We start from the raw sequence: 11,805 nt of genomic DNA, 5'->3' as shown, positions 1-11,805 counted from the left end.
TTACAAAATTACTAAACCTTTAAATTTGACTCTAATTTTTTATTACAACTAAAATTCCTTATTTTAAGTCTAATATTAACTTTATTTGGTCAAATTTACCATCTTTCCCTTCATTAACCTAATTACTGATTAAATTACTAAAAGTAATTTAAATTGAACTATTTTTGTCAACCTTTTTCCTAAGTCCATCAACTCTTAATTAGTTATTTTTAAGTCTTAAATTTAAGTTAATACTATTGTATCAAGGTATAGAAATCCATTCAATATAGTGTTTTCTGCAAAGGTGATACAATTTTCATAAGTTTTAGAGGTTAAAGTTTCACTAAAGACGTAGTGTTTGGTTTAAAGGGATGAATTTGTGTTGAAAGAGAATTCAGTTGAATTGGGGTGAATGGGTAAGGTGAGGATATTTGGTGGGTGTGAAAGGGAGATGAAAGTTTTAAAAAATTGGTGGGATCCATGTCTTTAAACTTTCACCCTAAATTGAGATGAAATGGGATGAAAGGGGCTACTCTTGAGAGGCACAAGAGAACAACTTTTCATTTGCCAAAATTGACCTTCTCTACACCCTCGTGGGTGTCAAATTCTCTACATAATTGATTATGATGTTAGCATAATCGATTATGAACCCATTGCACTGTGCAAATTTGGTCAAGTTGGTCTCAGGTTGGCAACATAATCAATTATGCTTATAACATAGTCGATTAGGTAGTCACTAATTCTCAGACTTTGCTTTATGATGACCTCAGATATCAAGTTGCATAATTAATTATGCAGTTTACATAATTGAATAATAGCATTCAATTAGTTAAAAAGGAAAAAAAATTATCGTACTTAGTAGGGGTATAATGGACATTTGCTCCATTTCTCTATTTTTTTTATAAGTGCTCCATCTTTATTTTATTTACTTTTTCCTTTTATTATTTACCTAGAACTTTAATTTAAATCTTTTATCCATTTTACTCTTTTTTTCATCTCAATCAAACAACTTCACTTTACACTCTCTTTCATCTCTTTTGATTCTTTTCATTCTCACACTTTCATCTATTTTCATTTCTCTCTACCAAACACACCCTAAATCTACTTAATCTTTGATTAGGATTCTCATGGTAATCTTTTTATCACTTGTCCAACAACCTTGAGTCGTTGTGCTCCTTGTTCTAAAGGCATTCACAATGTAGCCTTGGTCCAAATTCCATTGTATACATTTTGTGTTTGATGAAACTTTAAGAACTTAGTCTTTATGTGTTTAAATCATCCTAAAATGACACACAAAACATATAATCATAAATACATGGTAAATCTTGGCAGGACAATATGAATCCATCCATAACATGTACAAAACTATGAGGAGAAGAGGAATAAATTAAAATTTTATGTAGCTCTATTCTCAAAAGAAAAAGCTCACCTAGCTTGTGGAAGATGGAGAGAATGAAGGCCTTGGGCCAATACCAACTAGGAAAACTAGGGATGATGGAGACCTTCAAAGGTTAAGTTTCAATGGAAGCAAAAGATGAAAAAGTTAGGCTATTTTGGCCAATAGCTAAAAGGGAGAGAATACATGAGTGTTGGGTAGGAAAATGACATTAGGTTTAGGGTTTTTAGAGTTAAAATCTTGGTGGAATCCAAATGCATTTATCTTAAGTGTGCTACGATAACTTTAAAGTTCTCCCTCCCTCAAGGCAAGGACCATTTGGCTAGTAGTGGAGACCCACATGGGCGATTAGTTCAAATTTTTAGCTAATTTAAAGTAATAAAAACATTGGCCAAAAAGTGGAAGAATTGATTTAGCTAGTAATGTATCTAATGATCAAATTAGAACACTAATTACATAATGGGTATTTTAGGTAGGAGATATAAGGTTTGTCTAGTAGTGAAGGAAGAAAGGAAAGGGAGAGAGATTGTAGGTTCAAATCCCCCCGCTAACAAAAACTAACAATACTTATAATTAACATTTGTCAATCGAAAAAAAAGAAAAAAACAAAGGGTATCTTAGTTAATAAACACGTGAAGGGATTAATTTTAATTATTTTATTACCTTTAGAAAAAAATCCTCATAAAACATGCATTCGATATCATATTAAATAATATTATTTTAATCTAGAATATTAGAACTGACCCAAAAATTGATAGAAACTTAATTATGATTAATATTGTATAATCATATTAAATTTTTATAATTTTGGTTCTTTTGTAATTATTAATCTATCATTTTAATCTCCTTATTTTTTTAAAAAAAATCCATAATTTTGGTCTTATTTTTATAAAAATCCACAATTTTGGTCTAATCTTCAATTTTATATACATTTATTTCTTTTTTTATATTTTAACTAATTAAATAATTTTGTATGGTATCTTAAGTTAATATGTTAGGTCTAAGATTCAATTGGACCAAAATAAGAGGAAAAAACATATGCAAATTGATGATTGGACCAAAATTGCAAATTTTCTAAAATAGAGAGATCAAAATCACAAGAAAAGAAACAAGGGACAAAAATGGCAGATTAAAAATTATAGGAGTAAAAATTCCAATTTAGCCTAAAATACTTAATTGTTTACTTAACAATGAAATAAAACTTGTACTTTTTGTTTCATAACATAGTCTAAGTTTTAACACACTTGACTTTCTCGTTTGCTTGTTGTCAAACTTCAATAGTTTGACATTTACTTCTTCACGTGTTGTTCTAGATGCTAGATTCTTTAGCTTTGGACATAAGAATAAGGGGGTCGCATCATTGGACTGGCCAATTTTTTTATCAGCAAAAAGAATATATAATGGATCACAATACAAATAGTACCAAAAGAAACATACATATGAAAAGTTTGATCAACCTACTCTACAATAACCACTAAAGAGGTTACCAACTATTTAGGGAGAAAATATCACCAAATAACAAGTAACTACCAAGGTTGGCACCCTCAATCAAATTTGAACATACAATTCGTGTCATAATCCAAACCAACAAGATATACCCCCGCACAAAAATAAAGCATTAGTTGAAACCCTCTCACTCCCACTAATACACCCAGACAACAATATCCAAACAACCAATTAATGCCATTGTTACTAGCCCCAACGACAGTTCAACCACACGAACTCAAGGGCAAATGACATTTCCCAATAACAATTTCAGTGCCAAATTCTATAGTTCCCACCTCATAATAAATGTGCAATCAAAGTCTCCACCAAAACCTAGCAAATGATAACTTGAGCACTTATATGTGGCCATGATAACAAATAGTTCCATACATACATCTACCAAAAGCACCACACGAGCCAAAGCCCCAATTATACAACATAATGGATACAATGGCCAGGACTGGTGTTCCACTATTGAAATGAGAAGCTAAAGTCCTTTGGTAAACTTGACGGCCATGACCATGTGTGGAAGTGAATTTGTTGCAGTAACAGATCTTTATCAAAATGGCCACCATTAAACACATTTATTTCTTAAGTTCCATATGCACTAAACGCAAGCGACCCAAATCACCCTCCCCTTCTAAATCTTTGAATTCCTAATCAACACACTCAGATGAAGGAAAAAATGATGCGTAGGGTCACTATGCATCATTGAAGTGCAATTCAGCCAAGAAAAACAATGTTGTGAAATATCATAGGACTCCTTATAGTACATAAGCACATGCTCAACAGCTTCTTCATACTCATTGCAAAAGATACAAGATTAATCAGACAACATCGCATCTTTTTTCCTAAGATTCACTCTTGAGGGTAGTTTATTGAGCATTACCTCCACACCAGGTGGGCGACCTTATGGAGAGTATGAATATCCCCCACTTACGATTGAACATCAATAACCTTAGTGCCAAACTTCCAGTTGTGAAGTGCAGAATAGGCTGACTTTACAATATAAGAGCCAGATGGGTCAATACTCCAAATCCACGAGTTCTTAGATTGTCTATGATAAGACATAGTGTAACACCTCAAACGAATCACACCAGAATGAGAGAGATCCAGAGGCTATGCAGGTATGGGACTGCACAGTTGAGGATGACTTAAAGGAATTAATTGGTACTACCTATACAAATAAGATGCATCTACTTTTCGTTAACCTATCACTTAAGAATTCCACAATTAAACGTGCTTGACTTGGAGTAATTATGGGATAAGTGACCTTCTAGGAAGTTCCCTAGAAAGCATGTGACTGAGGATAAAAGTACATTGAAAGTCTCGTCTTAGTTTGTGGGCACAATCAATGATCTTGAAAGAAGTCGAGCAATGTCAGAGTTGGTTGTCGAGGTCTCAAAAAGGGCTATCTACGGATGATTACGACCGATGGATGGTTCTGACCAACAAGGATGTTGAGAAAAGTGTCACCGTGTGAAGTGTCATAATATGAGAGTCATCAAGAAGTTGACAATTAGAGGCATTATACATAGAAGCAATCCTATTTTCCACATTTTGCACAATTTTTTTTTTTCATTCGAACCACCTCCTCCTTCATTCCAACTTCCACCTTCATTTTTCGAGCAACAATTTTTTTCCCACTTCACCCAACTTATTTTCCTTTTCCTTTCCTTATATCCCTAAAGGAAATGATGTTGTAATTTAATTATCTTTCTCTTCACTCCTATAGGAATTTTAAAGAAAGATAGGAAGAACAAAGGAAGAGAAGATAACACCGAGTTTATAAGGCATATTCTTCCAGCTAATGATATGGGCTTATGCTTCCACCCCATTAACCGCTTCTTAGTCTTCCTCACCATTGCTCTCCAGTCTCCTCCCTCCTTAGATTATCCTCCACAAGCACTCCTAGATAAACGAAAGGCACAATCATCAACCTACAATTCAAAATGTTAGCAAAAAAACCCAAAGTGTTTGTATCCACCCTTACTGTCCCTAGATAACTCTTGAAGAAGTTGACTTTAAGACCTGATGCCATGCTTTTTATAGTAGTAACATTTTTAGTAGTTGGCTCCCTAAAGAACACAATATCATCAACACACTGAAGAAGATTCACCTCAATGTTCTCCTTACCAACCCGAAAACCCTTAAACAAATTTTTTGAAATTGCTTGTCTCATCATGGTAGAGTGTAACACCTAGAATGAATCACACTAAAATGAGAGAGATCTAGAGGTTGTGCAAGTATGAGATTGAACAATTAAGGATGACTTAAAAGAATTAATTGGTACTACTTATACAAACAAGATGCATATACTTTTCGGTAGTCTATCACTTAAGAATTTCACAGTTAAGTGTCCTTGACTTGGAGTAGTTATGAGATGGGTAACCTTCTGGGAAGTTTCACATAAAACATGTGAGTAAGGACAAGACACATTGAAAAGTCTCGTATTTGTATGTAGGGACAGTCAATGATCTTGAGAGCAGTTGAGTGGTGTCAGAAATGGTTGTCAAGGTCTCAGAAAGGGCATCCTATGGAGAATTTTGATCGGTGGAGGGTTCTAACCAATAAGGATATTGCATGAAGTGTCACCATGTAAAGTGTCATAGTGTGAGATCCGCTGAGATCTCGACAATTAGGGCGTTACAAGTGGTATTAGAGCAAACCTCTCTCTTAGTATGGTGTGGTTTGAGGACGAACCAGGTGGAAGTAGGTAGACATGCAACACCCAGAACAAATCACACCAGAATGAGAGGGATCCAGAGGCTGTGCAGGTATAAGACTACATAGTTGAGGATGACTTAAATGAATTAATTGGTACTATTGATATAAACAAGATGCATCTACTTTTTAATAGCCTATCACTTAAGAATTCCTTAGTTAAGCGTGCTTGACTTGGATTAGTTATGAGTTATGTGACCTTTTGGGAAGTTTCAGAAAAAAAGTGAGTGTGAGGACAAAACCCACTAAAGAGTCTAGTGTTCGTATATAAGGACAATCAATGATCTTGAGAGCAATCAAATGGTGTTAGAGTTAGTTGTTGAGGTCTCAGAAAGAAATACCTACATAGAGTTATAATCGGTAAAGGGTTTTGACTATCAAGGATGTTGTGTGAAGTGTCACCGTGTAAAGTTTCGTAGTGTGAGAGCTGTCAAGAGTTGACAATTAGAGGCGTTATAGAAAGCCCTTCAGCCATAATGGTAAACAAGAAAGGTGTTAATGGATCACCTTGCCTAAGGTCTCTTTGAGGGATAAATTCATCTGAGGGGCATCTATTCACCAACACTGGACTGAACGAGTGGATGAAGGTGTGCCTCATTCATCAGAGGAGGCTTCTCGGATTGGAAGCAATGATAATGTCAACGTGATCATTATTACTAACAAGAATGAGGGAGTTTTCTCCTACAAGATTGGTCATAAGTAGATGAATTTGCTATACTTATGGTGTTGACTACCATAGAATGTGAATGATCTTAAAAGCAAATCATGTCCATAGATGATGGCAATGTTCAACACCAACTAAAGATGAAGAATATTTGAAGTGCATTCAAGAATCTTTGATGATATTTTGCAAACCAATTTTAAAGGATACTTGTAAGGACTTTGACACTCTAGTTAGTGTATATAATAGAAGATGAAGTGTGTAAAAATAAGATGTGTAGAGCCAAAATGTTGTCTTTTGTGTGATGACGCATAGGAGGTGCCATTAAGGCGAATTCCTTGATTTACATTATCTTTTATTATCAAATTATATTCATGATCCAATATTTGCGCTTACAAAAGCTTTGATGCATATTGGAAAAGGTTCTTAAGTGATAACTATGAAATTTGAGTTAATTTAATAGTCAATTTTGGTTAAGAGTGATTGTAATTTCTTTACTTTACCGCTGCTTTTAATGAAATAATAAAAAAATTAATATCTTTGCAGTTTTTTATTAGTAGAATTCAAAAGAAGAAGATTTCAAGTGTTTAGGAGAAAAATTGATGCAAAAACTAGAAGAAAAAGTCTTGAAGAAAAAGTTAAAGATTGGGATAGCTTGCTCAGCACGCAAGACAGGTTAAACGCGTCTCCTCGCTTAGTGGTCAGCTCACACTTAGCTTAGTGCGAAGAAGCCTAAAGGCGTGCTCAGCGTGAAAACCCGCACTAAGTGCAATGTCACGTGGAAATTAAGCTACCTTAGGCCTATAAAAGGAGTAGGAAGAAAAAGAGAAAGACACCGACACCAATCCCTACACACCTACACATCGGGACACAGAGACTAAGAACTCTCTAATGAATACATCCTAAGCCTAAGTATCTCTAATAGGAAAACCCCTTTATCTATGTTCATTATCCCATTCTCTTCCTCTATCCATCTTTCTTCTTCTATCCACATCAACCCAAGTGTAAAGCCTCTCATAACAATGAGAGGCTAAACCCCCATTGTTGGGAGCCTCGCAGGCCAACTTTTGTAATGTAACTCTTTTTATTATCTATTTAATACAATCCTGTTTCTATTGCTCTTTTTTGTGTTTAATTGTTTATTATGGTCTGGTCATTCATACAGTGTTTAGGGGATAATGCATTGAGAAATGATTATTGTCTAAAAAATTGGGAAATGGTATCTAAATGAAATCATTGCTAGAAATAGATTGATATTCGTTTAGCCTATTTCATGCATCTCTAATCTTAATGCGGGTTATTGTTTTTATCTTTGCAAAGAAATTTGGGAGAAAAGAATAGATAAATTAGGCTTTCATGCGGGAAATCAAAGATAAAGTTTCTTAGTAGATGTGGGTGAAAAAAGAAAAAAAATCATTAATATTGCATCACAAGTAGTTTTGACATATTAGGCCCCAATATATTTGCATTCTAAATTATCTTTTTATCATCACCTTATCTTTTACTTTTCTTACCTTTAAATCTTTTATCTATTTTATCTTCCATTTTTTTTTATCTTTAAATCTCTTATTTTTTCTCTTAAAACTTTATCTTATCTCATACCTCTTCTTATCTTCTATTTTAAATTCATTATCTAAAATGGGTTTGGATTAATCTAAATACAAACAAAGTCGTTAAGCATTTAACACTCGAACTTCCAGATACTGTGCTACTTGAGACAATTTGATGTACTTACCCATGAGTTAACATTAAGTCATGGAAACACAAAGCTATGGTTAAAAAAAGAAGATAAGAGCTCGGTAGCATTGAACTAACATATTTACTTTATTTTATTTACATGGACCTAAGTAAACTATACATGACCCAATTTATAACATGTAAATATGTATTTTTTTAATGTCATGTACATTTGTATTTATTGTTATTATTTTTATTTTTTAGTGAAAAAAAATCAAACTCATAATTTTTTTGTCTTTTCTTTTTTTATCATTGAGTATCAAAATTAACTATTTATTTTGGTAGTTGGATGAAAAGATCGAAACGGGTATTCAACCCAAAAGGAGCTGCCCAACTTATACTTGGAATATTTGGTGTATCAAGCTTTCTTTTAAATCACACACACTCACTCATAATGTTTATTAAATATGATGAAAGAAGAAAAAAAGTCTATATACACCACACCGACAAGGTTTTTTGCCCCCAAAACAACTCATCTCTACCACTATAACGTCCCTTCAAAATGCTACCCCTCCTTGATGGTTGCTCCCATGTCAACGTTGCAACTGCCGCCTGTCACATCTTTTGCAAGCTAAAAGATTCACTAGTGAATATTTTTCTTTTCATTATTGCATTTTTAAATGGACTTTTGCCGTCAGATAATTAATAATAATTAGAACTTTTCTATATAGATAACAATCAAACTTCAACGATTTATAAACATGATACACAATTCATTGATGATCTATATTCTATAAATAAGCCTTGGTACATCATAATATTAATTAACACCTAGTTTAGGTTACCCGAGGAAACTAGCACTCGAACCTATAAAGATTAAAGAGGCCCAATTATTGCACCTTATGACGCTATTGACACTTACGTGTTACAAGCTTCAAGACATAAGCGGGTTCTTAAGTCCTTGGTAGGTTTGTCAAAAAACAGAAAAGAAAAGAAAAGTCCTTTGTATCTTGTTGTAGGTCTACCTTCTCTGGATAAAAGTAATATCTTGCTTTGAGCAAGTAACCCGTTTATTATTAGGAAATTAAATATTATTAGACATATAAAATTATGAACTTAATTAAAATATATTCTCAGTGTGAAAGTTGTTTCTATATATTTTTATTCAATTACAAATATTGTCATATAATTAAAAATAATTGATTTTTAATAATTGTATTAAAATTCATATATAAAATAGTTTTAATTGTTGACAGTATAAAAAAATTATATTAACAATATTCAAATTAAACTCTAAAATTATGGAAAATGATAATAATAATAATAATAATAATAATAATAATAATAGTAGTTGTATATGCCTTTAAAAATAATTTGCATTTGACCAAATATTGACTCAGTTAAAATTTATCTATTTTTTTAATAATACAAAATAATTAAAATTTTATTTAAAAAATTGAATTATAAGTAAAAATAACTATATTTAACTAATTTATTTTATTAAAGCATTTACAACATTATTATATTCTTCATTTTCTCAATTATTAATAATAAGGGTAAATTTTAGAAAATGATTATTTACTCTGTAGTTTTTTTAGAGGACGGAATTTGTACGTTGTTGTTTAGTTGTTTTTATATTATCTTTTAATTAAAATTAAATTTTCATTTTAGTAAATCGTGTAATAGCTGATAAAAAAATCGTGTAATAAAGACAAAAATTTATTTATTTTAGATTAAAAAACAATATTTAATTTTAATGTTAACTATCAAGATGAAAGTATAATTTGATTGTATAATAATAATAATAAAAGTACTTAAATAACTACATTTAAAATTACTTTTTTAAAAAAATTATAAAAAATAAAATAAGTTTTAAATTAATCGATAAAAAAACCAAAGGAATAATAAGGATATTTAAGTCTTAAGAGATAACTAATGTCTTTCGAGGAATGCTTACAAAATAGATTTTGCATGAAATTTATTTTGCATGATTATTTTTTGTTAAATTTTTTTTAGAGTTAAATTATTTATGTTTGAATGTCAACGAAAAACACCTTTAAATTTCTTCGATTCGAAATCATTTTGAATTAAAAAATAATTAATTTCTTATTCTAAAACTAAATATGATACATTTACCTAAAATTATAATAAGTATTTAAACATTAACATAATTTTAAGTGCTTGAACGTGAATACAAACAAGTCCGAATTTTGTTTTTCTCCACCAAAAACAAAGAAAAGGTCCAAAGTATCCGTTGGTTAAAATCGATTTTAATCACAGCAAAATATCTAGGGCGTTCCTTAAAAGATCTTTGCCGTCAGATTTATTTCGAGAAGTGTCACGTGAACAAAACCAAACGATCTTGGCCATCCACGGAACCAAAACTACAAACGGTAATAGGAGGGTTTGATTTATCTGACAATCAAAACAATTATATAAATTGTTTTGAGTTGAACGAGTGAATTATTTTTTTTCACTTCAATTTCAAATTAAATACATTATAATAATTGAAATAATTTATTTTTCAATTTGGACTAATTTGATGACCAGATCAATCTTTTCTTTCTAATCTTTAGATTTATACATTTTAGATTTTGATACTTAAATTTTACTTCTATTTTTGTCTCTTTTTTTTCATTCATTTTCATCTTCTTTATGATATTATCTAGTGTTACGGTGTTAGTATGTTACCAAGTATTTATATCTATTATCTAATTTCTTTTATCATATTTTAAATAAAGAAATTAATGAGGTATATAAAGTGATCGCTATTCAAAATTAAATATTGAATAAAGTAAGTATTTAGTCATTAAAAAAATATTTTTATCTTACATTAATATAACGCTTCCAAATTCAAATTGATGTTTTCATAAGGAGGCCATCGAAGGCTTTCCACAAATTGAGATTTGGTGTTAAAAAATTATACAAAACAAACAATAATTAGAGATAAAAAAAAAATACATAAAAATTTAATCACAATTTGTTATGTATAATAGATTTTTAACTTTCAAATAATTACTTTAAATATTATAATTAAGAAAATTTCTAATTAGTTAAAATTATTTTTTTTTCATAAATAGTGAATGGAAATTAAGCTTTAAAGTTATTTAATATTCAAGTATTAATCTTCATTTTTAATCCATTAAATTATTTTTTTATTCTCTAATTTTTTTAGGTTCTATTTGGTCTTTTAATTCTTAAAATAGATTCAATTTTATCCTTTGTGTAGATTAGACTGATGGTAGTATGAAATGTGTATTTTCTAACTATTTGAAATCATTTAATGATAATTTTAAATTGTCATAAAGTGTAATTTTTTAATACAGATGATCCATAGCCATGATTAAATTGAATCATTTTTTAAAATTAAAAAATCAAATTTAAATATAAAAAATTAGAAGATCAAATTAAACATAAAAAATAAATTAAAGGAGAAGAAACTAATTTAACTTTTTAATCTTCATAACATATAAATATTTTGAAAATTTTAAATTATGAAAATTAAAATTAATAAATATTTTAAAAGGTATAAATTATACTTTAAATTTATAATAAATAATTTAAATTGTAATATAATATTGTTTTTAAATAAAATAAAATAGATAATCCAATTAAGAATATCAAATATATAGGTAGAGACAAAAGAATGATAGTTACAATTATAAAAAAACTTGTTAAATGCACTCTCCAAATTAAAAAATTTAGTTTATAAATAGAAATAGACATGAGTTTATTTTTTTATGTTTTTCAATAAAAAAAAATAGATTTTTATAAAGCCGATTAATTACAAATTATTTAATATATATAACTTTAAAATTAATTAATATAAAAAATAACAATTTCATTATATAGAATAACCTATGATTAAATGACAATGCGAACA

The sequence above is a fragment of the Glycine soja genome, chromosome 4 (assembly GCF_004193775.1).
Source record: "Glycine soja cultivar W05 chromosome 4, ASM419377v2, whole genome shotgun sequence".
Classification (NCBI taxonomy): Eukaryota; Viridiplantae; Streptophyta; class Magnoliopsida; order Fabales; family Fabaceae; genus Glycine; species Glycine soja.
The sequence above is the reverse complement of the archived record's forward strand: the minus strand, read 5'-3'. Positions refer to the sequence as shown.